The sequence below is a fragment of the Pleurodeles waltl genome, unplaced genomic scaffold, assembly GCF_031143425.1.
Source record: "Pleurodeles waltl isolate 20211129_DDA unplaced genomic scaffold, aPleWal1.hap1.20221129 scaffold_72, whole genome shotgun sequence".
In the NCBI taxonomy this organism is placed as follows: domain Eukaryota; kingdom Metazoa; phylum Chordata; class Amphibia; order Caudata; family Salamandridae; genus Pleurodeles; species Pleurodeles waltl.
Window position 1 is genome coordinate 443,165 of NW_027150393.1, and position 26,263 is coordinate 469,427.

The 26,263-nt window shown below is 47.2% G+C and overlaps 10 non-coding genes across 10 annotated transcripts; all 10 read right to left on the reverse strand.

Moving 5' to 3' along the window:
• Positions 1 to 7,997: 7,997 nt before the first annotated feature.
• On the reverse strand, positions 7,998 to 8,070 carry TRNAV-CAC (transfer RNA valine (anticodon CAC)). Its single transcript has one exon. It is a non-coding gene; the product is annotated as a tRNA-Val (tRNA).
• A 388-nt stretch (positions 8,071 to 8,458) lies between these two features.
• On the reverse strand, positions 8,459 to 8,530 carry TRNAP-AGG (transfer RNA proline (anticodon AGG)). The gene has a single exon. It is a non-coding gene; the product is annotated as a tRNA-Pro (tRNA).
• A 2,621-nt stretch (positions 8,531 to 11,151) lies between these two features.
• Positions 11,152 to 11,263, reverse strand: TRNAL-CAA (transfer RNA leucine (anticodon CAA)). The gene is made up of 2 exons: positions 11,226 to 11,263; positions 11,152 to 11,197 (listed from the first exon to the last, which is right to left on the reverse strand). It is a non-coding gene; the product is annotated as a tRNA-Leu (tRNA).
• Positions 11,264 to 11,570: 307 nt separating this feature from the next.
• TRNAV-CAC (transfer RNA valine (anticodon CAC)) lies at positions 11,571 to 11,643 on the reverse strand. Its single transcript has one exon. It is a non-coding gene; the product is annotated as a tRNA-Val (tRNA).
• Positions 11,644 to 12,021: 378 nt separating this feature from the next.
• TRNAP-AGG (transfer RNA proline (anticodon AGG)) lies at positions 12,022 to 12,093 on the reverse strand. Its single transcript has one exon. It is a non-coding gene; the product is annotated as a tRNA-Pro (tRNA).
• A 3,041-nt stretch (positions 12,094 to 15,134) lies between these two features.
• Positions 15,135 to 15,207, reverse strand: TRNAV-CAC (transfer RNA valine (anticodon CAC)). The gene has a single exon. It is a non-coding gene; the product is annotated as a tRNA-Val (tRNA).
• A 3,972-nt stretch (positions 15,208 to 19,179) lies between these two features.
• TRNAP-AGG (transfer RNA proline (anticodon AGG)) lies at positions 19,180 to 19,251 on the reverse strand. Its single transcript has one exon. It is a non-coding gene; the product is annotated as a tRNA-Pro (tRNA).
• Positions 19,252 to 22,287: 3,036 nt separating this feature from the next.
• Positions 22,288 to 22,360, reverse strand: TRNAV-CAC (transfer RNA valine (anticodon CAC)). The gene has a single exon. It is a non-coding gene; the product is annotated as a tRNA-Val (tRNA).
• Positions 22,361 to 25,441: 3,081 nt separating this feature from the next.
• On the reverse strand, positions 25,442 to 25,553 carry TRNAL-CAA (transfer RNA leucine (anticodon CAA)). Its single transcript has 2 exons — positions 25,516 to 25,553; positions 25,442 to 25,487 (listed from the first exon to the last, which is right to left on the reverse strand). It is a non-coding gene; the product is annotated as a tRNA-Leu (tRNA).
• Positions 25,554 to 25,857: 304 nt separating this feature from the next.
• On the reverse strand, positions 25,858 to 25,930 carry TRNAV-CAC (transfer RNA valine (anticodon CAC)). Its single transcript has one exon. It is a non-coding gene; the product is annotated as a tRNA-Val (tRNA).
• Positions 25,931 to 26,263: the final 333 nt, after the last annotated feature.

Sequence of the window (26,263 nt, forward strand, 5' to 3'; positions counted from 1 at the left end):
TACATCCCAAAGCAAGAAACTGCACATGGTGCTCTCTTCTGCAGTACGACTAGAGTCATTTGCATGGTCTTCATCGAACATGACATAAAAAGCCTCTATCCTTTAGACATTTTGGCCCAGATTTACAAGAAAATGACTAAGCGCGACGCTGTGCCAAATTTGCAAGCCCCACGCGCCGTCATTTTCAAAATGCAGGGAAGCGCCGTATTTAGTAGAATACAGCGCACCCCTGTGCTTCCCCCTGCGCCAGCTCTAAATTAGCTGCTGAGCGCCAACGCAGCCGTTCTTGCACCATGGTACAAGGATGACTGCGTTGAGGGGGAAATTGTTTTTGTGCAGGAAGGGACATCTTCCTGCCCAAAAAAAAAATCTTCAATGGTGATTTGCTATTACTTCTATGTGTGCTGCAGAATGCATCACACATAGAAAGAGCAAAAACAAGGAGAAATGAAAACATTTCTCCTCAGTGCGCCACTCTAACGACACCCCTGGGATGGCGTTGGATTTTGGTGCTGACGCAGATTTACGCCAACTCCTAAATCTGGAGCAGCATCAAAATGCTATGGTGTTGCTGTGGCACACTCCCAACAACACCCACTGCACGCCCCTTCCAGGGAACGCGCTGCGTGCTAAGGGGCCGTATTTACAAGGTGGTGTTAAGCCACAAAAAGTGGCTGAACGCCATCTTGTAAATACCGCGCAGTGCATAGTGCCACCGGGGTGTCACTAAAAGTGATGCTCCGGTGGCGATAGGGCCTTGTAAGTCTGGCACTTTATTTGCTCAAGGTGTGTGTTCTTGGTGAGGGCAGGAAAGCTATTTTCGCTCTCGTACCTTCCTTCCTTGGCTGGCTTGAATGCTGTAGGCTCAGGCTTCATTGCAAAGGTCAAACAGTGAGCAACTGACTGCCGTAAGCTGGCGCAACTCCTCTTGGTGAGCTGTGACAGATGCCCCAGGAGCGTAGTACCTCACGATGGTGAGGGATAGACACAGTCTCTTTTATCTCAGCTTGCCTGTCAGGTGAGGCAGGAAATGCAAATACTGTGAAAAAGCCCAGCGACTCGAACCAGGGACCTTTCGCATGTGAGGTGTGATAGAGCGGAACGTGGTAACAATTTACCTGCGTTCGGATGCTCTTTTAGGTCGATGAATCTTTTGACTAAGTGGGAACTCTCTGTACTCTTAATCGATCAATCACCTTATATCGATAATCAATAACGAACATAAGCAACACCTTGAACAACATAACACTTAACAATTAATCCAGAATACATTTCGGCGAACCCTGACCTTTCAGCCAGGAATAACCGCACCAGTTTATTGCAAAGTTAGTGAATTTATTTCCCTATATCAACAAAGCTAGCACGATATAGATGTGTCTCAACACCAAATGATAAACATAAATGAACATTAATAGCTGTCCATATCGTCGGAACAAGTGTAATCTATGTAGCATTTGAATCACAAGGCATTCGATAGTGGCAATACAAAGCACTAATACGATAATCTGCAATGGGCTAATTGCGTACATTTAGTCAGCATAACAAGATCTCAAATTGCATCGTGCGACATATGGAATCCTCGTCTAACCTCAAATTAGCATCAGCATGTGGGACTTCATGCAAAAACAATTTAGCAACATTAATTTAGAAAACTCCTAGCTAGGGTCCTTATCAAAATCAGCAGTTGGTTACCTAAAAGGAACACAATGCAATTTTACAATTTCCTTTCATAATTACCAATTCCGATCAGCAATCAATGAAGTCTTCGTCTCACAGGTACCGTTTCTCGATCAGCATGGGCCAGGACAAAGGGGCAGGGGTGAACAGGGCAATTGCCTCACGGCGGCAAGATAAGATTACTACTTCATGCAAAGGGGCAAATCAAAGTTAAAGTCTCTAGGGCAAGAATCATTAAAGTCTCTTTCTCTCGACTAGAGAAAGCATCAAAGTCTCTCAAAATGGCGTCGCAGCAAAATGGGTCATAATAGCTATGAAGTCAAAATGGCGGGATGTCCGAAGAGAGAGAGAGAGCTCCCGTCTCGTGCACCTGGGTTTTATAGACAACAGTTCAAGTCCTGTAGGGTCTCCATTGGTGGGTTCATAGGTTAGCTTCAAATTGACCAATCAAAAACGACAGTTCTCAAGCTTTTACTTAAGCATACATTATCCTTGGAGATGGGTACGTAATTTGCAACATTGTCTCTCGATTAGCTTACTCTCAGAGCCTCCATTGTCCGCACCTGCAAGCCGCCCTTGAATTTAAGAGAAAATATGCCATGCTGGCACCAACTTTAAGATAAGCATGTGAGCAGTTTCTGTGGAAAAATACAGCTTCAAGCAGAAATACACGTTTAATAGCACAGTGAAAAAATACGAATATTTAAACCGTGAGACCAGGCAACTAGGCCAAAGCCTCCGCTAAAGTAATGCTAAGCTAAGGCATTTCAAATAAGCAAAATCGTAGCACATGTTTATGATTATGTCGGATTAGTGCAATTCTAATACACCACGTTATATAAAGCACGCGTATAAATGTCGGCAAACTACTCTGAGGGCACATTTTGTCCCCGTACAATCTTTATTAGTTCGGTTAATGTCACACATGATTATTTCAGCACTACGTTTATGCGTTAATAAATCAAAACCTTCATTTTCTGCTTCATCAATCCCTCCTCTGATGACTACTTGTCATCACACAAATTTAGCCCACAAATTTTATCCCATTAAAATTCTGTCAGCTCCCTTTTCCTTTTAGTTCCCCTAGTTTGCGCTTTGTATTCTTCTGCCATTCTTTTCATAATTTTCTCCTCCTTTCTTCTTTTAATTCTCTCCATAATCATTATTATTCCCCTTTTTATTCCCCAAATTCCAAATACACAAATTATCACTATTAATATTCCCTCTATTATTTTCAATAATATTCCATTCCAAATTCCCCCAATCCAATGTCCCACTGAAGCAAGTCCCTTTCCAACCTTCTCCCACACTCCGGGTTCTTTCAGTTCTTTCAAATCTGCACTTTCTTTTGTTAGATTAGCAAGCATAGTTTTTATTTTCACACTATTATCAGGTATATAGGTGCAGCAGTGACGTGCACCAATCATTTTGCAAACGCCTCCATCCTTTGCTAAAAGAATGTCTAAAGCAAGCCTATTTTGAAGAGTCATAGCTCTTTCCGCTGCAAGTTCAGCATCCATCAGGATTATAGCACCTGAAAATTTTGTCAACATGTTATCCACTATAGTAGACAACTTTCTTATTTTGATGGAATTCAGCACAACTCCCAATGAAGGAATCATGGCTCCAAATATATCACCTACCACAGCAGCTGCGGTCTCTCTTTTCTGGATACGATGGGATCCAGGTGTCTTTTCAATCATCGATATGTCATCCCGTTGATAAACCTTTGGAAACACTATACCCAAATAACATCTTCCCCACCATCCCTTTGGAAGACGATAATAGGCATTATGCCCACAAATGTAATACACCCCTGGAATGACAGGGTCAAGTCCGTCCATCATGAATGTCCATTTGGCCTTAAAGATAAACGTATGTTTGCATTCACTCGCTCCTACAAAAATATTGTCATAGTAAGATTCACCTCGATATATACAAAATTTCCCTACATGCCAAGCATCTAAAGCAATTTTCCCTTGTGTCTTTATAGCAGCAAAGTCATAGTTATCTACTGAAGTCCTCTTATGTAACTCCTTTTCTAATTTCGCATTCATTTGTGCCCTTCTATCATCTGTGCGATCTAAAAAGCTTATTTCTACAGCAGAGACGGAGCAAGTAAGGTTCTCCCTATGAGCATGAGCCGTTTCAAAGGGTTGCATTGGCTCGAAAAAATCCCTCATAATTTTGTAATCCCAATATTTTGCAGTCTCGCTTAGCTGCGCTATTATAGGAACATAAGCAAAGGTAACATCATAATTTGAGAAAAAATACTGTATATTAGATTGACCATAAAACCTAGACATTACTATACTACATGTAATCCCATATGTAAGAGGCATGTGGTGATAAGTCACCCCTTCCTTTACCGATGTCGGTATCTGTGTACACACATAACAATCCTTCGCATCCATAGTCTCAACATACTCTGTTAGTAAGCGATAGAAAACGTTATACGAAAGCTCTTTCTTATCATGCAAGAGCCTCTCATCCATTGCTAGTCTTTTCAATGGTGTTAGTTCAGTGACAGTAACAGGAGCAATAGTGGAGCAGCAATAGTTTCCTTCTCACCTTTCCCATGTATTCCAAACACAATTGCCATTATTATTAGTACACATGTTAGTACCAAGCCTATACACACGTATTTACAATATTTCTTTCTATTATTCTGCATAGCGTACCCAGGCATGATCTGTATAGAATCAGAAAGCTAGAAGCACTTATAAATGAAATCACTTAGCAATTCAGTTACAAAGCTTGAACAAGCACAATGTTCACACCGTCTTCTTCAAAAGGCCAGTCACTTATCGGTTAGCAGCATTTGTCTCAATTCGGATTAGCAATGTCTCAGCTGGTTGTTTATCTCACGTTAGATTGCAGCAAGCAATACCATTTACTACCTTTTCAATCAACACAGTCTATGAAACTTTTCTTTTCTATTGGTATCTCTTCTTCTTCTTCGTTCTCGATGCTTAGAGATACAAACTCATCAGTCCAATCATCATTGACTGCATATGCCCATTCAGGACCGGAATACCTCTTGTTTGGTATCCTTTTCCTTTTCAATTTTGCTTCTCTCTTTGATTCTGCTTCGCTGGCACTCTCCTCCTTCGCCAAGTCCTTTTCCTCACTTGACGATTGTTCCACGACAGTCACTTCCTTTCTTTTCTCTTTCACTTTCGGCCTTCCTCCTTCGTTCAAACCTTCTTTACCCTTTTCTTTTATCGGTGAGATACTTAGTCTTCTTTTTGCACCGTGTCCGTTTGATGGACCTGCGATCCTTTCTGTAGAGGTTTGAGCTCTTTCGTTCTGCTCTTCTTTGTCCCCACCTTCAGGGGAATCAGTCACGTTTTCCTTTTCTTTTTCTGTATCGTCTGTTTCTGGGAAAGCCCCCTTCTGCTCAGGCTCTCCTGCCTTCTCACTCTCTTCGAGCCCTTCGTCACCGTTACTTTCTTCAGGCTCTGTATCACTTTCAGCTGCTTCAGGTTCCTTGTCACCTTCGGCTGCTTCAGGCTTTTTGCTACCCTCAGCTGCCTCAAGTTCTTTGTCACCTGCAGCTTCGTCGTCGCTGTCTGAACTTTCTCCTTGGTCTTCCCCAAGTGAGTCGGACTCTTCGTTCTCCAATAATATCTCCTTTTCTTCTGCTGTTGCTTGTTCGCTTTCAGTTCGCTTTTGTTCTGTCTCAGCACTCGGCACCGTTTTATCAGGCACTGGTAATTTCAGTGCTTCAACTTCCTCATCTGTGGGACACAGCACCTTCTTTGTATGACTGGCGTGAATCCAGTTGGGAACCCCCGCACACTTCACAGCGGTAGTTGTCGTCAGGATCACTTGGAAAGGGCCTTTCCAACGGGGTTCCAGACACGACTTCCTCACGTGCTTCTTTATCACGACCCAGTCACCTGCTTTCAGTGCGTGTCCTGGACCTTGGATCGGTGGCAAGGTGGTCGCTTCCACCTGGTGAGAGAAAGAGCGAACCACGTCAGCCAGACCTTTGCAGTAGTCTAACACCATATCATCTGTAATATTCAAAAGCATGTTTGCGGGGACTGCAGGAAGTCTCATAGCCCTGCCCATGAGAATTTCGTGCGGAGACAGTCCAGTTTTTCTATCAGGAGTGTTTCTCATTGACATTAGCACTAAGGGCAATGCGTCAGGCCATTTCAAATTTGTTGATGCACATATTTTCGCCATTCTTGATTTCAGCGTACCATTCATCTGCTCCACCAGTTCTGATGCCTCAGGGCGATAGCTACAGTGCAGCTTTTGCTCAATGTTCAGTGCTTCGCAAAGTAACTTCATCACCTCGTTATTGAAGTGACTTCCCCTATCTGATTCTAAAGAGATCGGGAATCCGAAACGTGGTATTAACTCCCTCAATAATAGCTTGGCAACTGTAAGACTGTCATTTCTACGTGTGGGGTATGCCTCAATCCAATGACTAAAAATGCACACAATGACCAACACATATCTTAAACCTCCATGCACAGGCATCTCAATGAAGTCCATCTGCATACGACTAAAAGGACACACCTGCTTGCTTTATGTGGCTATGCATTGGACTGGGATGCAAGGATGAGGGCCAATGTTCATGACGCTCAAAGCTGAGCCTTCTGGAACACGATCTCTTCCCTTGGAAGAAAGGAACTGGGATCACTTTCATTCCAAGAGGTGATTTCAGAACTGGAACCGAAATTACCATGGAGAAGCACTGTGCATTTAATGTTCCTACGAGCACTGCTGCTCCAGCACAGAAAAGCAGTTGCAAAGAAATCTCGCATACCTTCATGATGCTGAACCGTCTCGACGCCAGTATAAAGCATGTATTGCATTGCAACATGACATCTTACAAGAGTGAAAAGCAGAAATACTCCTGTTTAAAACACAGACTGAACCTATAAAGGTAGGGGTTTGTCTGGGATTTGAACCGAGGTCCTCTCACACCCGAAGCGAGAATCATACCCCTATACCAACTAGACTGCCGCTGCATATTCATTTGAAACATCTTCTGAAGCGTCTTTCCGAAAAGCAGGGCCATTTGGAGGCTCTCTCTCTCTAAGCGTGCCATAGCAATTGATGTTTTCTGTCAAGGATTTTTTGTTTGTCTCTAGCAAGGCAAGAGGTAGTCAAAATGCCCTGTGCCAGTGAGCTGAACTAGGGCACTGATGTGAAAAGCAGACCCTTTCTGGTAGTTGTAACCCGCTTCAAGTCATGGACCCTTGCACCTTAGACTTCCCAACCAGAAGCACTGAGGGGCCTGCTAGCTCTTGAGCCAGAGGAGCATGCCTCTTGGATTCAAGCACACTTGCTCGATCAGCGCTCGATCAGGCGAGATTTATATTAGTGGCTCATAGGCCTGAAACACTCACCTGGGAGACGCAGGGTGGCTGATTTCCCGGAATGGCCCTTGATGGGGAAATCACCTCCTTTCCCCCGCCTCATTTCAGAATTGTGTGCTAGTCGCAAGACAGTGTTCAGGGGTTCATGGGTACTGCCTACTCCCAGCTGCCTCTCTGTCTTCTTCATGTAAATTGCAAGTCACGAGGAGGCACCATTGCCAATATGCTCCGCCCACCTAACCAAGAAACCTAGTTTGAGCTTGTCTGCCTGTGTTGTTGCAGGGGCAGTGTCTTCTTTGCCCAAAAGGTGGCAGGAGAGCCTCACTTCAAACGATAGAATCAACTGCTTAAGTAGAAACCAGCATGGTAGTTACTGTCATAAAGTGCAGCTCTAACAGAAGGTGTGCCTGAGACGCCCCTTCCAGTAATACACAGAATTTTGATTGAGGGCCCAGCCGATGGGTTGGTGGATTTCTCCTCACATGCCACAGCAGCTTCCAAAGATAGTGGTGTGAGGAGCTGGCTCTGCAAGCAGAGCAAGATTTAAGGGAAGAAAATACACCTGTCAGAAGTGGGATTTGAACCCACGCCTCCATGAAGAGACCAGAAGGCTCAGCTTCACTGAAAATCAAGCTCTCTTGAGTCTGGCACCTTAGACCACTCGGCCATCCTGACAGCCAAAACAGTGTGCAGGTCGGACTCTTCAGTCTGCACTTGTTGATTTTGCCGCTTGCAATGTTCCTATCAAAGTCACAGCTTTAAAGGCCCCACAATATAACATGGCCAAGAAAAAAACAAAAAACAGAACAAGAAACAATGCACATGCACGACCACCGAGGGATGCAGATAACTTTTTAGCGTCCTGCAATAGTAAAGCACGTTTTACACAGGTCACAAGTTTTTAAAGGTCATTTCTGTCTAAGTGTGCATTGAGAGAGACTGAGGTTTTAGGGAGCAAACACAAAAGCTGCTGCTGCCAAGTGTTTCTGCCCGGTCTCGAACCGGGGACCTTTCGCGTGTGAGGCAAACGTGATAACCACTACACTACAGAAACAAGCTTGCTGGTTTGACTGAAGGAGCACAGTTCCCCTCATATGTTTGCACGATTTCCTCTATACTTTATCAGCAGTTGCTCGGAATGCGAGGGGTAAGTGTGAAAATTGCAGCGGTGTCAGCCAGCATGCATACACTCAGACGTCCTGAAAAATCCCACAGCTGCGGGCAGAGACAGACAAATATCTGATGCCTAATTGCCAGGAAGGAGAGCCTGTGAAATCATCACACAGGGCGCACTGAGAGCAAGCAGGAAGGAAGCCAAGGCATTGTAATCCATTTTTCGCCTGAGGCAAAAAATATGTTTTGCGCAACAATGCTTCGAGTGGAATGAGAAATGTTGAGGGGTTTTGTATTTTGAGCAGGATTTGATTGTTTTCCGCTAAAATGGGCTCGTCCGGGATTTGAACCCGGGACTTCTCGCACCCTAAGCGAGAATCATACCCCTAGACCAACGAGCCTGGGCACAGAAATGCAACGGCTCCGACCCTGCTCGGAGGGTTGGTGACAGAGAGTGGGAGACTACATCCCAAAGCAAGAAACTGCACATGGTGCTCTCTTCTGCAGTACGACTAGAGTCATTTGCATGGTCTTCATCGAACATGACATAAAAAGCCTCTATCCTTTAGACATTTTGGCCCAGATTTACAAGAAAATGACTAAGCGCGACGCTGTGCCAAATTTGCAAGCCCCACGCGCCGTCATTTTCAAAATGCAGGGAAGCGCCGTATTTAGTAGAATACAGCGCACCCCTGTGCTTCCCCCTGCGCCAGCTCTAAATTAGCTGCTGAGCGCCAACGCAGCCGTTCTTGCACCATGGTACAAGGATGACTGCGTTGAGGGGGAAATTGTTTTTGTGCAGGAAGGGACACCTTCCTGCCCAAAAAAAAAATCTTCAATGGTGATTTGCTCTTACTTCTATGTGTGCTGCAGAATGCATCACACATAGAAAGAGCAAAAACAAGGAGAAATGAAAACATTTCTCCTCAGTGCGCCACTCTAACGACACCCCTGGGATGGCGTTGGATTTTGGTGCTGACGCAGATTTACGCCAACTCCTAAATCTGGAGCAGCATCAAAATGCTATGGTGTTGCTGTGGCACACTCCCAACAACACCCATTGCACGCCCCTTCCAGGGAACGCGCTGCGTGCTAAGGGGCCGTATTTACAAGGTGGTGTTAAGCCACAAAAAGTGGCTGAACGCCATCTTGTAAATACCGCGCAGTGCATAGTGCCACCGGGGCGTCACTAAAAGTGATGCTCCGGTGGCGATAGGGCCTTGTAAGTCTGGCACTTTATTTGCTCAAGGTGTGTGTTCTTGGTGAGGGCAGGAAAGCTATTTTCGCTCTCGTACCTTCCTTCCTTGGCTGGCTTGAATGCTGTAGGCTCAGGCTTCATTGCAAAGGTCAAACAGTGAGCAACTGACTGCCGTAAGCTGGCGCAACTCCTCTTGGTGAGCTGTGACAGATGCCCCAGGAGCGTAGTACCTCACGATGGTGAGGGATAGACACAGTCTCTTTTATCTCAGCTTGCCTGTCAGGTGAGGCAGGAAATGCAAATACTGTGAAAAAGCCCAGCGACTCGAACCAGGGACCTTTCGCATGTGAGGTGCGCATGATAACCACTACACTACACAAACAGACACACTTGCCGGCTTGCTTCATGTGGCTATGCATTGTACTGGAACCACCACACTATGGAAACAGACACACCTGCTTGCTTTATGTGGCTATGCATTGGACTGGGATGCAAGGATGAGGGCCAATGTTCATGACGCTCAAAGCTGAGCCTTCCGGAACACGATCTCTTCCCTTGGAAGAAAGGAACTGGGATCACTTTCATTCCAAGAGGTGATTTCAGAACTGGACCCGAAATTACCATGGAGAAGCACTGTGCATTTAATGTTCCTACGAGCACTGCTGCTCCAGCACAGAAAAGCAGTTGCAAAGAAATCTCGCATACCTTCATGATGCTGAACCGTCTCGACGCCAGTATAAAGCATGTATTGCATTGCAACATGACATCTTACAAGAGTGAAAAGCATAAATACTCCTGTTTAAAACACAGACTGAACCTATAAAGGTAGGGGTTTGTCTGGGATTTGAACCGAGGTCCTCTCACACCCGAAGCTAGAATCATACCCCTATACCAACTAGACTGCCGCTGCATAGTCATTTGAAACATCTTCTGAAGCGTCTTTCCGAAAAGCAGGGCCATTTGGAGGCTCTCTCTCTCTAAGCGTGCCATAGCAATTGATGTTTTCTGTCAAGGATTTTTTGTTTGTCTCTAGCAAGGCAAGAGGTAGTCAAAATGCCCTGTGCCAGTGAGCTGAACTAGAGCACTGATGTGAAAAGCAGACCCTTTCTGGTAGTTGTAACCCGCTGCAAGTCATGGACCCTTGCACCTTAGACTTCCCAACCAGAAGCACGGAAGGGCCTGCTAGCTCTTGAGCCAGAGGAGCATGCCTCTTGGATTCAAGCACACTTGCTCGATCAGCGCTCGATCAGGCGAGATTTATATTAGTGGCTCATAGGCCTGAAACACTCACCTGGGAGACGCAGGGTGGCTGATTTCCCGGAATGGCCCTTGATGGGGAAATCACCTTCCTTTCCCCCGCCTCATTTCAGAATTGTGTGCTAGTCGCAAGACAGTGTTCAGGGGTTCATGGGTACTGCCTACTCCCAGCTGCCTCTCTGTCTTCTTCATGTAAATTGCAAGTCACGAGGAGGCACCATTGCCAATATGCTCCGCCCACCTAACCAAGAAACCTAGTTTGAGCTTGTCTGCCTGTGTTGTTGCAGGGGCAGTGTCTTCTTTGCCCAAAAGGTGGCAGGAGAGCCTCACTTCAAACGATAGAATCAACTGCTTAAGTAGAAACCAGCATGGTAGTTACTGTCATAAAGTGCAGCTCTAACAGAAGGTGTGCCTGAGACGCCCCTTCCAGTAATACACAGAATTTTGATTGAGGGCCCAGCCGATGGGTTGGTGGATTTCTCCTCACATGCCACACAGCTTCCAAAGATAGTGGTGTGAGGAGCTGGCTCTGCAAGCAGAGCAAGATTTAAGGGAAGAAAATACACCTGTCAGAAGTGGGATTTGAACCCACGCCTCCATGAAGAGACCAGAAGGCTCAGCTTCACTGAAGATCAAGCTCTCTTGAGTCTGGCGCCTTAGACCACTCGGCCATCCTGACAGCCAAAACAGTGTGCAGGTCGGACTCTTCAGTCTGCACTTGTTGATTTTGCCGCTTGCAATGTTCCTATCAAAGTCACAGCTTTAAAGGCCCCACAATATAACATGGCCAAGAAAAAAAAAAAAAAACAGAACAAGAAACAATGCACATGCACGACCACCGAGGGATGCAGATAACTTTTTAACGTCCTGCAATAGTAAAGCACGTTTTACACAGGTCACAAGTTTTTAAAGGTCATTTCTGTCTAAGTGTGCATTGAGAGAGACTGAGGTTTTAGGGAGCAAACACAAAAGCTGCTGCTGCCAAGTGTTTCTGCCCGGTCTCGAACCTGGGACCTTTCGCGCGTGAGGCGAACGTGATAACCACTACACTACAGAAACAAGCTTGCTGGTTTGACTGAAGGAGCACATATGTTTGCACGATTTCCTCTATACTTTATCAGCAGTTGCTCGGAATGCGAGGGGTAAGTGTGAAAATTGCAGCGGTGTCAGCCAGCATGCATACACTCAGACGTCCTGAAAAATCCCACAGCTGCGGGCAGAGACAGACAAATATCTGATGCCTAATTGCCAGGAAGGAGAGCCTGTGAAATCATCACACAGGGCGCACTGAGAGCAAGCAGGAAGGAAGCCAAGGCATTGTAATCCATTTTTCGCCTGAGGCAAAAAATATGTTTTGCGCAACAATGCTTCGAGTGGAATGAGAAATGTTGAGGGGTTTTGTATTTTGAGCAGGATTTGATTGTTTTCCGCTAAAATGGGCTCGTCCGGGATTTGAACCCGGGACCTCTCGCACCCTAAGCGAGAATCATACCCCTAGACCAACGAGCCTGGGCACAGAAATGCAACGGCTCCGACCCTGCTCGGAGGGTTGGTGACAGAGAGTGGGAGACTACATCCCAAAGCAAGAAACTGCACATGGTGCTCTCTTCTGCAGTACGACTAGAGTCATTTGCATGGTCTTCATCGAACATGACATAAAAAGCCTCTATCCTTTAGACATTTTGGCCCAGATTTACAAGAAAATGACTAAGCGCGACGCTGTGCCAAATTTGCAAGCCCCACGCGCCGTCATTTTCAAAATGCAGGGAAGCGCCGTATTTAGTAGAATACAGCGCACCCCTGTGCTTCCCCCTGCGCCAGCTCTAAATTAGCTGCTGAGCGCCAACGCAGCCGTTCTTGCACCATGGTACAAGGATGACTGCGTTGAGGGGGAAATTGTTTTTGTGCAGGAAGGGACACCTTCCTGCCCAAAAAAAAAATCTTCAATGGTGATTTGCTCTTACTTCTATGTGTGCTGCAGAATGCATCACACATAGAAAGAGCAAAAACAAGGAGAAATGAAAACATTTCTCCTCAGTGCGCCACTCTAACGACACCCCTGGGATGGCGTTGGATTTTGGTGCTGACGCAGATTTACGCCAACTCCTAAATCTGGAGCAGCATCAAAATGCTATGGTGTTGCTGTGGCACACTCCCAACAACACCCATTGCACGCCCCTTCCAGGGAACGCGCTGCGTGCTAAGGGGCCGTATTTACAAGGTGGTGTTAAGCCACAAAAAGTGGCTGAACGCCATCTTGTAAATACCGCGCAGTGCATAGTGCCACCGGGGCGTCACTAAAAGTGATGCTCCGGTGGCGATAGGGCCTTGTAAGTCTGGCACTTTATTTGCTCAAGGTGTGTGTTCTTGGTGAGGGCAGGAAAGCTATTTTCGCTCTCGTACCTTCCTTCCTTGGCTGGCTTGAATGCTGTAGGCTCAGGCTTCATTGCAAAGGTCAAACAGTGAGCAACTGACTGCCGTAAGCTGGCGCAACTCCTCTTGGTGAGCTGTGACAGATGCCCCAGGAGCGTAGTACCTCACGATGGTGAGGGATAGACACAGTCTCTTTTATCTCAGCTTGCCTGTCAGGTGAGGCAGGAAATGCAAATACTGTGAAAAAGCCCAGCGACTCGAACCAGGGACCTTTCGCATGTGAGGTGCGCATGATAACCACTACACTACACAAACAGACACACTTGCCGGCTTGCTTCATGTGGCTATGCATTGTACTGGAACCACCACACTATGGAAACAGACACACCTGCTTGCTTTATGTGGCTATGCATTGGACTGGGATGCAAGGATGAGGGCCAATGTTCATGACGCTCAAAGCTGAGCCTTCCGGAACACGATCTCTTCCCTTGGAAGAAAGGAACTGGGATCACTTTCATTCCAAGAGGTGATTTCAGAACTGGACCCGAAATTACCATGGAGAAGCACTGTGCATTTAATGTTCCTACGAGCACTGCTGCTCCAGCACAGAAAAGCAGTTGCAAAGAAATCTCGCATACCTTCATGATGCTGAACCGTCTCGACGCCAGTATAAAGCATGTATTGCATTGCAACATGACATCTTACAAGAGTGAAAAGCATAAATACTCCTGTTTAAAACACAGACTGAACCTATAAAGGTAGGGGTTTGTCTGGGATTTGAACCGAGGTCCTCTCACACCCGAAGCTAGAATCATACCCCTATACCAACTAGACTGCCGCTGCATAGTCATTTGAAACATCTTCTGAAGCGTCTTTCCGAAAAGCAGGGCCATTTGGAGGCTCTCTCTCTCTAAGCGTGCCATAGCAATTGATGTTTTCTGTCAAGGATTTTTTGTTTGTCTCTAGCAAGGCAAGAGGTAGTCAAAATGCCCTGTGCCAGTGAGCTGAACTAGGGCACTGATGTGAAAAGTAGACCCTTTCTGGTAGTTGTAACCCGCTGCAAGTCATGGACCCTCTCACCTTAGACTTCCCAACCAGAAGCACTGAAGGGCCTGCTAGCTCTTGAGCCAGAGGAGCATGCCTCTTGGATTCAAGCACACTTGCTCGATCAGCGCTCGATCAGGCGAGATTTATATTAGTGGCTCATAGGCCTGAAACACTCACCTGGGAGACGCAGGGTGGCTGATTTCCCGGAATGGCCCTTGATGGGGAAATCACCTCCTTTCCCCCGCCTCATTTCAGAATTGTGTGCTAGTCGCAAGACAGTGTTCAGGGGTTCATGGGTACTGCCTACTCCCAGCTGCCTCTCTGTCTTCTTCATGTAAATTGCAAGTCACGAGGAGGCACCATTGCCAATATGCTCCGCCCACCTAACAAAGAAACCTAGTTTGAGCTTGTCTGCCTGTGTTGTTGCAGGGGCAGTGCCTTCTTTGCCCAAAAGGTGGCAGGAGAGCCTCACTTCAAACGATAGAATCAACTGCTTAAGTAGAAACCAGCATGGTAGTTACTGTCATAAAGTGCAGCTCTAACAGAAGGTGTGCCTGAGACGCCCCTTCCAGTAATACACAGAATTTTGATTGAGGGCCCAGCCGATGGGTTGGTGGATTTCTCCTCACATGCCACAGCAGCTTCCAAAGATAGTGGTGTGAGGAGCTGGCTCTGCAAGCAGAGCAAGATTTAAGGGAAGAAAATACACCTGTCAGAAGTGGGATTTGAACCCACGCCTCCATGAAGAGACCAGAAGGCTCAGCTTCACTGAAGATCAAGCTCTCTTGAGTCTGGCGCCTTAGACCAATCGGCCATCCTGACAGCCAAAACAATGTGCAGGTCGGACTCTTCAGTCTGCACTTGTTGATTTTGCCGCTTGCAATGTTCCTATCAAAGTCACAGCTTTAAAGGCCCCACAATATAACATGGCCAAGAAAAAAAGAAAAAAAACAGAACAAGAAACAATGCACATGCACGACCACCGAGGGATGCAGATAACTTTTTAGCGTCCTGCAATAGTAAAGCACGTTTTACACAGGTCACAAGTTTTTAAAGGTCATTTCTGTCTAAGTGTGCATTGAGAGAGACTGAGGTTTTAGGGAGCAAACACAAAAGCTGCTGCTGCCAAGTGTTTCTGCCCGGTCTCGAACCGGGGACCTTTCGCGTGTGAGGCAAACGTGATAACCACTACACTACAGAAACAAGCTTGCTGGTTTGACTGAAGGAGCACAGTTCCCCTCATATGTTTGCACGATTTCCTCTATACTTTATCAGCAGTTGCTCGGAATGCGAGGGGTAAGTGTGAAAATTGCAGCGGTGTCAGCCAGCATGCATACACTCAGACGTCCTGAAAAATCCCACAGCTGCGGGCAGAGACAGACAAATATCTGATGCCTAATTGCCAGGAAGGAGAGCCTGTGAAATCATCACACAGGGCGCACTGAGAGCAAGCAGGAAGGAAGCCAAGGCATTGTAATCCATTTTTCGCCTGAGGCAAAAAATATGTTTTGCGCAACAATGCTTCGAGTGGAATGAGAAATGTTGAGGGGTTTTGTATTTTGAGCAGGATTTGATTGTTTTCCGCTAAAATGGGCTCGTCCGGAATTTGAACCCGGGACCTCTCGCACCCTAAGCGAGAATCATACCCCCAGACCAACGAGCCTGGGCACAGAAATGCAACGGCTCCGACCCTGCTCGGAGGGTTGGTGACAGAGAGTGGGAGACTACATCCCAAAGCAAGAAACTGCACATGGTGCTCTCTTCTGCAGTACGACTAGAGTCATTTGCATGGTCTTCATCGAACATGACATAAAAAGCCTCTATCCTTTAGACATTTTGGCCCAGATTTACAAGAAAATGACTAAGCGCGACGCTGTGCCAAATTTGCAAGCCCCACGCGCCGTCATTTTCAAAATGCAGGGAAGCGCCGTATTTAGTAGAATACAGCGCACCCCTGTGCTTCCCCCTGCGCCAGCTCTAAATTAGCTGCTGAGCGCCAACGCAGCCGTTCTTGCACCATGGTACAAGGATGACTGCGTTGAGGGGGAAATTGTTTTTGTGCAGGAAGGGACACCTTCCTGCCCAAAAAAAAAATCTTCAATGGTGATTTGCTCTTACTTCTATGTGTGCTGCAGAATGCATCACACATAGAAAGAGCAAAAACAAGGAGAAATGAAAACATTTCTCCTCAGTGCGCCACTCTAACGACACCCCTGGGATGGCGTTGGATTTTGGTGCTGACGCAGATTTACGCCAACTCCTAAATCTGGAGCAGCATCAAAATGCTATGGTGTTGCTGTGGCACACTCCCAACAACACCCATTGCACGCCCCTTCCAGGGAACGCGCTGCGTGCTAAGGGGCCGTATTTACAAGGTGGTGTTAAGCCACAAAAAGTGGCTGAACGCCATCTTGTAAATACCGCGCAGTGCATAGTGCCACCGGGGCGTCACTAAAAGTGATGCTCCGGTGGCGATAGGGCCTTGTAAGTCTGGCACTTTATTTGCTCAAGGTGTGTGTTCTTGGTGAGGGCAGGAAAGCTATTTTCGCTCTCGTACCTTCCTTCCTTGGCTGGCTTGAATGCTGTAGGCTCAGGCTTCATTGCAAAGGTCAAACAGTGAGCAACTGACTGCCGTAAGCTGGCGCAACTCCTCTTGGTGAGCTGTGACAGATGCCCCAGGAGCGTAGTACCTCACGATGGTGAGGGATAGACACAGTCTCTTTTATCTCAGCTTGCCTGTCAGGTGAGGCAGGAAATGCAAATACTGTGAAAAAGCCCAGCGACTCGAACCAGGGACCTTTCGCATGTGAGGTGCGCATGATAACCACTACACTACACAAACAGACACACTTGCCGGCTTGCTTCATGTGGCTATGCATTGTACTGGAACCACCACACTATGGAAACAGACACACCTGCTTGCTTTATGTGGCTATGCATTGGACTGGGATGCAAGGATGAGGGCCAATGTTCATGACGCTCAAAGCTGAGCCTTCTGGAACACGATCTCTTCCCTTGGAAGAAAGGAACTGGGATCACTTTCATTCCAAGAGGTGATTTCAGAACTGGAACCGAAATTACCATGGAGAAGCACTGTGCATTTAATGTTCCTACGAGCACTGCTGCTCCAGCACAGAAAAGCAGTTGCAAAGAAATCTCGCATACCTTCATGATGCTGAACCGTCTCGACGCCAGTATAAAGCATGTATTGCATTGCAACATGACATCTTACAAGAGTGAAAAGCAGAAATACTCCTGTTTAAAACACAGACTGAACCTATGAAGGTAGGGGTTTGTCTGGGATTTGAACCGAGGTCCTCTCACACCCGAAGCGAGAATCATACCCCTATACCAACTAGACTGCCGCTGCATATTCATTTGAAACATCTTCTGAAGCGTCTTTCCGAAAAGCAGGGCCATTTGGAGGCTCTCTCTCTCTAAGCGTGCCATAGCAATTGATGTTTTCTGTCAAGGATTTTTTGTTTGTCTCTAGCAAGGCAAGAGGTAGTCAAAATGCCCTGTGCCAGTGAGCTGAACTAGGGCACTGATGTGAAAAGCAGACCCTTTCTGGTAGTTGTAACCCGCTTCAAGTCATGGACCCTTGCACCTTAGACTTCCCAACCAGAAGCACTGAAGGGCCTGCTAGCTCTTGAGCCATAGGAGCATGCCTCTTGGATTCAAGCACACTTGCTCGATCAGCACTCGATCAGGCTTGATCAGGCGAGATTTATATTAGTGGCTCATAGGCCTGAAACACTCACCTGGGAGACGCAGGGTGGCTTATTTCCCGGAATGGCCCTTGATGGGGAAATCACCTCCTTTCCCCCGCCTCATTTCAGAATTGTGTGCTAGTCGCAAGACAGTGTTCAGGGGTTCATGGGTACTGCCTACTCCCAGCTGCCTCTCTGTCTTCTTCATGTAAATTGCAAGTCACAAGGAGGCACCATTGCCAATATGCTCCGCCCACCTAACCAAGAAACCTAGTTTGAGCTTGTCTGCCTGTGTTGTTGCAGGGGCAGTGTCTTCTTTGCCCAAAAGGTGGCAGGAGAGCCTCACTTCAAACGATAGAATCAACTGCTTAAGTAGAAACCAGCATGGTAGTTACTGTCATAAAGTGCAGCTCTAACAGAAGGTGTGCCTGAGACGCCCCTTCCAGTAATACACAGAATTTTGATTGAGGGCCCAGCCGATGGGTTGGTGGATTTCTCCTCACATGCCACAGCAGCTTCCAAAGATAGTGGTGTGAGGAGCTGGCTCTGCAAGCAGAGCAAGATTTAAGGGAAGAAAATACACCTGTCAGAAGTGGGATTTGAACCCACGCCTCCATGAAGAGACCAGAAGGCTCAGCTTCACTGAAGATCAAGCTCTCTTGAGTCTGGCACCTTAGACCACTCGGCCATCCTGACAGCCAAAAATAGTGTGCAGGTCGGACTCTTCAGTCTGCACTTGTTGATTTTGCCGCTTGCAATGTTCCTATCAAAGTCACAGCTTTAAAGGCCCCACAATATAACATGGCCAAGAAAAAAAAAAAAAAACAGAACAAGAAACAATGCACATGCACGACCACCGAGGGATGCAGATAACTTTTTAGCGTCCTGCAATATTAAAGCACGTTTTACACAGGTCACAAGTTTTTAAAGGTCATTTCTGTCTAAGTGTGCATTGAGAGAGACTGAGGTTATAGGGAGCAAACACAAAAGCTGCTGCTGCCAAGTGTATCTGCCCGGTCTCGAACCAGGGACCTTTCGCGTGTGAGGCAAACTTGATAACCACTACACTACAGAAACAAGCTTGCTGGTTTGACTGAAGGAGCACAGTTCCCCTCATATGTTTGCACGATTTCCTCTATACTTTATCAGCAGTTGCTCGGAATGCGAGGGGTAAGTGTGAAAATTGCAGCGGTGTCAGCCAGCATGCATACACTCAGACGTCCTGAAAAATCCCACAGCTGCGGGCAGAGACAGACAAATATCTGATGCCTAAATGCCAGGAAGGAGAGCCTGTGAAATCATCACACAGGGCGCACTGAGAGCAAGCAGGAAGGAAGCCAAGGCATTGTAATCCATTTTTCGCCTGAGGCAAAAAATATGTTTTGCGCAACAATGCTTCGAGTGGAATGAGAAATGTTGAGGGGTTGTGTATTTTGAGCAGGATTTGATTTTTTTCCGCTAAAATGGGCTCGTCCGGGATTTGAACCCGGGACCTCTCGCACCCTAAGCGAGAATCATACCCCCAGACCAACGAGCCTGGGCACAGAAATGCAACGGCTCCGACCCTGCTCGGAGGGTTGGTGACAGAGAGTGGGAGACTACATCCCAAAGCAAGAAACTGCACATGGTGCTCTCTTCTGCAGTACGACTAGAGTCATTTGCATGGTCTTCATCGAACATGACATAAAAAGCCTCTATCCTTTAGACATTTTGGCCCAGATTTACAAGAAAATGACTAAGCGCGACGCTGTGCCAAATTTGCAAGCCCCACGCGCCGTCATTTTCAAAATGCAGGGAAGCCCCGTATTTAGTAGAATACAGCGCACCCCTGTGCTTCCCCCTGCGCCAGCTCTAAATTAGCTGCTGAGCGCCAACGCAGCCGTTCTTGCACCATGGTACAAGGATGACTGCGTTGAGGGGGAAATTGTTTTTGTGCAGGAAGGGACACCTTCCTGCCCAAAAAAAAAATCTTCAATGGTGATTTGCTCTTACTTCTATGTGTACTGCAGAATGCATCACACATAGAAAGAGCAAAAACAAGGAGAAATGAAAACATTTCTCCTCAGTGCGCCACTCTAACGACACCCCTGGGATGGCGTTGGATTTTGGTGCTGACGCAGATTTACGCCAACTCCTAAATCTGGAGCAGCATCAAAATGCTATGGTGTTGCTGTGGCACACTCCCAACAACACCCATTGCACGCCCCTTCCAGGGAACGCGCTGCGTGCTAAGAGGCCGTATTTACAAGGTGGTGTTAAGCCACAAAAAGTGGCTGAACGCCATCTTGTAAATACCGCGCAGTGCATAGTGCCACCGGGGCGTCACTAAAAGTGATGCTCCGGTGGCGATAGGGCCTTGTAAGTCTGGCACTTTATTTGCTCAAGGTGTGTGTTCGTGGTGAGGGCAGGAAAGCTATTTTCGCTCTCGTACCTTCCTTCCTTGGCTGGCTTGAATGCTGTAGGCTCAGGCTTCATTGCAAAGGTCAAACAGTGAGCAACTGACTGCCGTAAGCTGGCGCAACTCCTCTTGGTGAGCTGTGACAGATGCCCCAGGAGCGTAGTACCTCACGATGGTGAGGGATAGACACAGTCTCTTTTATCTCAGCTTGCCTGTCAGGTGAGGCAGGAAATGCAAATACTGTGAAAAAGCCCAGCGACTCGAACCAGGGACTTTTCGCATGTGAGGTGCGCATGATAACCACTACACTACACAAACAGACACACTTGCCGGCTTGCTTCATGTGGCTATGCATTGTACTGGAACCACCACACTATGGAAACAGACACACCTGCTTGCTTTATGTGGCTATGCATTGGACTGGGATGCAAGGATGAGGGCCAATGTTCATGACGCTCAAAGCTGAGCCTTCCGGAACACGATCTCTTCCCTTGGAAGAAAGGAACTGGGATCACTTTCATTCCAAGAGGTGATTTCAGAACTGGACCCGAAATTACCATGGAGAAGCACTGTGCATTTAATGTTCCTACGAGCACTGCTGCTCCAGCACAGAAAAGCAGTTGCAAAGAAATCTCGCATACCTTCATGATGCTGAACCGTCTCGACGCCAGTATAAAGCATGTATTGCATTGCAACATGACATCTTACAAGAGTGAAAAGCAGAAATACTCCTGTTTAAAACACAGACTGAACCTATAAAGGTAGGGGTTTGTCTGGGATTTGAACCGAGGTCCTCTCACACCCGAAGCGAGAATCATACCCCTATACCAACTAGACTGCCGCTGCAGAGTCATTTGAAACATCTTCTGAAGCGTCTTTCCGAAAAGCAGGGCCATTTGGAGGCTCTCTCTCTCTAAGCGTGCCATAGCAATTGATGTTTTCTGTCAAGGATTTTTTGTTTGTCTCTAGCAAGGCAAGAGGTAGTCAAAATGCCCTGTGCCAGTGAGCTGAACTAGGGCACTGATGTGAAAAGCAGACCCTTTCTGGTAGTTGTAACCCGCTGCAAGTCATGGACCCTTGCACCTTAGACTTCCCAACCAGAAGCACTGAAGGGCCTGCTAGCTCTTGAGCCAGAGGAGCATGCCTCTTGGATTCAAGCACACTTGCTCGATCAGCGCTCGATCAGGCGAGATTTATATTAGTGGCTCATAGGCCTGAAACACTCACCTGGGAGACGCAGGGTGGCTGATTTCCCGGAATGACCCTTGATGGGGAAATCACCTCCTTTACCCCGCCTCATTTCAGAATTGTGTGCTAGTCGCAAGACAGTGTTCAGGGGTTCATGGGTACTGCCTACTGCTGCCTCTCTGTCTTCTTCATGTAAATTGCAAGTCACGAGGAGGCACCATTGCCAATATGCTCCGCCCACCTAACCAAGAAACCTAGTTTGAGCTTGTCTGCCTGTGTTGTTGCAGGGGCAGTGTCTTCTTTGCCCAAAAGGTGGCAGGAGAGCCTCACTTCAAACGATAGAATCAACTGCTTAAGTAGAAACCAGCATGGTAGTTACTGTCATAAAGTGCAGCTCTAACAGAAGGTGTGCCTGAGACGCCCCTTCCAGTAATACACAGAATTTTGATTGAGGGCCCAGCCGATGGGTTGGTGGATTTCTCCTCACATGCCACAGCAGCTTCCAAAGATAGTGGTGTGAGGAGCTGGCTCTGCAAGCAGAGCAAGATTTAAGGGAAGAAAATACACCTGTCAGAAGTGGGATTTGAACCCACTCCTCCATGAAGAGACCAGAAGGCTCAGCTTCACTGAAGATCAAGCTCTCTTGAGTCAGGCGCCTTAGACCACTCGGCCATCCTGACAGCCAAAACAGTGTGCAGGTCGGACTCTTCAGTCTGTACTTGTTGATTTTGCCGCTTGCAATGTTCCTATCAAAGTCACAGCTTTAAAGGCCCCACAATATAACATGGCCAAGAAAAAAAAAAAAAAACAGAACAAGAAACAATGCACATGCACGACCACCGAGGGATGCAGATAACTTTTTAGCGTCCTGCAATAGTAAAGCAAGTTTTACACAGGTCACAAGTTTTTAAAGGTCATTTCTGTCTAAGTGTGCATTGAGAGAGACTGAGGTTTTAGGGAGCAAACACAAAAGCTACTGCTGCCAAGTGTTTCTGCCCGGTCTCAAACCGGGGACCTTTCGCGTGTGAGGCGAACGTGATAACCACTACACTACAGAAACAAGCTTGCTGGTTTGACTGAAGGAGCACAGTTCCCCTCATATGTTTGCACGATTTCCTCTATACTTTATCAGCAGTTGCTCGGAATGCGAGGGGTAAGTGTGAAAATTGCAGCGGTGTCAGCCAGCATGCATACACTCAGACGTCCTGAAAAATCCCACAGCTGCGGGCAGAGACAGACAAATATCTGATGCCTAATTGCCAGGAAGGAAAGCCTGTGAAATCATCACACAGGGCGCACTGAGAGCAAGCAGGAAGGAAGCCAAGGCATTGTAATCCATTTTTCGCCTGAGGCAAAAAATATGTTTTGCCCAACAATGCTTCGAGTGGAATGAGAAATGTTGAGGGGTTTTGTATTTTGAGCAGGATTTGATTGTTTTCCGCTAAAATGGGCTCGTCAGGGATTTGAACCCGGGACCTCTCGCACCCTAAGCGAGAATCATACCCCTAGACCAACGAGCCTGGGCACAGAAATGCAACGGCTCCAACCCTGCTCGGAGGGTTGGTGACAGAGAGTGGGAGACTACATCCCAAAGCAAGAAACTGCACATGGTGCTCTCTTCTGCAGTACGACTAGAGTCATTTGCATGGTCTTCATCGAACATGACATAAAAAGCCTCTATCCTTTAGACATTTTGGCCCAGATTTACAAGAAAATGACTAAGCGCGACGCTGTGCCAAATTTGCAAGCCCCACGCGCCGTCATTTCCAAAATGCAGGGAAGCGCCGTATTTAGTAGAATACAGCGCACCCCTGTGCTTCCCCCTGCGCCAGCTCTAAATTAGCTGCTGAGCGCCAACGCAGCCGTTCTTGCACCATGGTACAAGGATGACTGCGTTGAGGGGGAAATTGTTTTTGTGCAGGAAGGGACACCTTCCTGCCCAAAAAAAAAATCTTCAATGGTGATTTGCTCTTACTTCTATGTGTGCTGCAGAATGCATCACACATAGAAAGAGCAAAAACAAGGAGAAATGAAAACATTTCTCCTCAGTGCGCCACTCTAACGACACCCCTGGGATGGCGTTGGATTTTGGCGCTGACGCAGATTTACGCCAACTCTTAAATCTGGAGCAGCATCAAAATGCTATGGTGTTGCTGTGGCACACTCCCAACAACACCCATTGCACGCCCCTTCCAGGGAACGCGCTGCGTGCTAAGGGGCCGTATTTACAAGGTGGTGTTAAGCCACAAAAAGTGGCTGAACGCCATCTTGTAAATACCGCGCAGTGCATAGTGCCACCGGGGCGTCACTAAAAGTGATGCTCCGGTGGCGATAGGGCCTTGTAAGTCTGGCACTTTATTTGCTCAAGGTGTGTGTTCTTGGTGAGGGCTGGAAAGCTATTTTCGCTCTCGTACCTTCCTTCCTTGGCTGGATTGAATGCTGTAGGCTCAGGCTTCATTGCAAAGGTCAAACAGTGAGCAACTGACTGCCGTAAGCTGGCGCAACTCCTCTTGGTGAGCTGTGACAGATGCCCCAGGAGCGTAGTACCTCACGATGGTGAGGGATAGACACAGTCTCTTTTATCTCAGCTTGCCTGTCAGGTGAGGCAGGAAATGCAAATACTGTGAAAAAGCCCAGCGACTCGAACCAGGGACCTTTCGCATGTGAGGTGCGCATGATAACCACTACACTACACAAACAGACACACTTGCCGGCTTGCTTCATGTGGCTATGCATTGTACTGGAACCACCACACTATGGAAACAGACACACCTGCTTGCTTTATGTGGCTATGCATTGGACTGGGATGCAAGGATGAGGGCCAATGTTCATGACGCTCAAAGCTGAGCCTTCCGGAACACGATCTCTTCCCTTGGAAGAAAGGAACTGGGATCACTTTCATTCCAAGAGGTGATTTCAGAACTGGACCCGAAATTACCATGGAGAAGCACTGTGCATTTAATGTTCCTACGAGCACTGCTGCTCCAGCACAGAAAAGCAGTTGCAAAGAAATCTTGCATACCTTCATGATGCTGAACCGTCTCGACGCCAGTATAAAGCATGTATTGCATTGCAACATGACATCTTACAAGAGTGAAAAGCATAAATACTCCTGTTTAAAACACAGACTGAACCTATAAAGGTAGGGGTTTGTCTGGGATTTGAACCGAGGTCCTCTCACACCCGAAGCGAGAATCATACCCCTATACCAACTAGACTGCCGCTGCAGAGTCATTTGAAACATCTTCTGAAGCGTCTTTCCGAAAAGCAGGTCCATTTGGAGGCTCTCTCTCTCTAAGCGTGCCATAGCAATTGATGTTTTCAATCAAGGATTTTTTGTTTGTCTCTAGCAAGGCAAGAGGTAGTCAAAATGCCCTGTGCCAGTGAGCTGAACTAGGGCACTGATGTGAAAAGCAGACCCTTTCTGGTAGTTGTAACCCGCTGCAAGTCATGGACCCTTGCACCTTAGACTTCCCAACCAGAAGCACTGAAGGGCCTGCTAGCTCTTGAGCCAGAGGAGCATGCCTCTTGGATTCAAGCACACTTGCTCGATCAGCGCTCGATCAGGCGAGATTTATATTAGTGGCTCATAGGCCTGAAACACTCACCTGGGAGACGCAGGGTGGCTGATTTCCCGGAATGGCCCTTGATGGGGAAATCACCTCCTTTCCCCCGCCTCATTTCAGAATTGTGTGCTAGTCGCAAGACAGTGTTCAGGGGTTCATGGGTACTGCCTACTCCCAGCTGCCTCTCTGTCTTCTTCAAGTAAATTGCAAGTCACGAGGAGGCACCATTGCCAATATGCTCCGCCCACCTAACCAAGAAACCTAGTTTGAGCTTGTCTGCCTATGTTGTTGCTGGGGCAGTGTCTTCTTTGCCCAAAAGGTGGCAGGAGAGCCTCACTTCAAACGATAGAATCAACTGCTTAAGTAGAAACCAGCATGGTAGTTACTGTCATAAAGTGCAGCTCTAACAGAAGGTGTGCCTGAGACGCCCCTTCCAGTAATACACAGAATTTTGATTGAGGGCCCAGCCGATGGGTTGGTGGATTTCTCCTCACATGCCACAGCAGCTTCCAAAGATAGTGGTGTGAGGAGCTGGCTCTGCAAGCAGAGCAAGATTTAAGGGAAGAAAATACACCTGTCAGAAGTGGGATTTGAACCCACGCCTCCATGAAGAGACCAGAAGGCTCAGCTTCACTGAAGATCAAGCTCTCTTGAGTCTGGCGCCTTAGACCACTCGGCCATCCTGACAGCCAAAACAGTGTGCAGGTCGGACTCTTCAGTCTGCACTTGTTGATTTTGCCGCTTGCAATGTTCCTATCAAAGTCACAGCTTTAAAGGCCCCACAATATAACATGGCCAAGAAAAAAAAAAAACAGAACAAGAAACAATGCACATGCACGACCACCGAGGGATGCAGATAACTTTTTAGCGTCCTGCAATAGTAAAGCACGTTTTTCACAGGTCACAAGTTTTTAAAGGTCATTTCTGTCTAAGTGTGCATTGAGAGAGACTGAGGTTTTAGGGAGCAAACACAAAAGCTGCTCCTGCCAGGTGTTTCTGCCCGGTCTCGAACCGGGGACCTTTCGCGTGTGAGGCGAACGTGATAACCACTACACTACAGAAACAAGCTTGCTGGTTTGACTGAAGGAGCACAGTTCCCCTCATATGTTTGCACGATTTCCTCTATACTTTATCAGCAGTTGCTCGGAATGCGAGGGGTTAGTGTGAAAATTGCAGCGGTGTCAGCCAGCATGCATACACTCAGACGTCCTGAAAAATCCCACAGCTGCGGGCAGAGACAGACAAATATCTGATGCCTAAATGCCAGGAAGGAGAGCCTGTGAAATCATCACACAGGGCGCACTGAGAGCAAGCAGGAAGGAAGCCAAGGCATTGTAATCCATTTTTCGCCTGAGGCAAAAAATATGTTTTGCGCAACAATGCTTCGAGTGGAATGA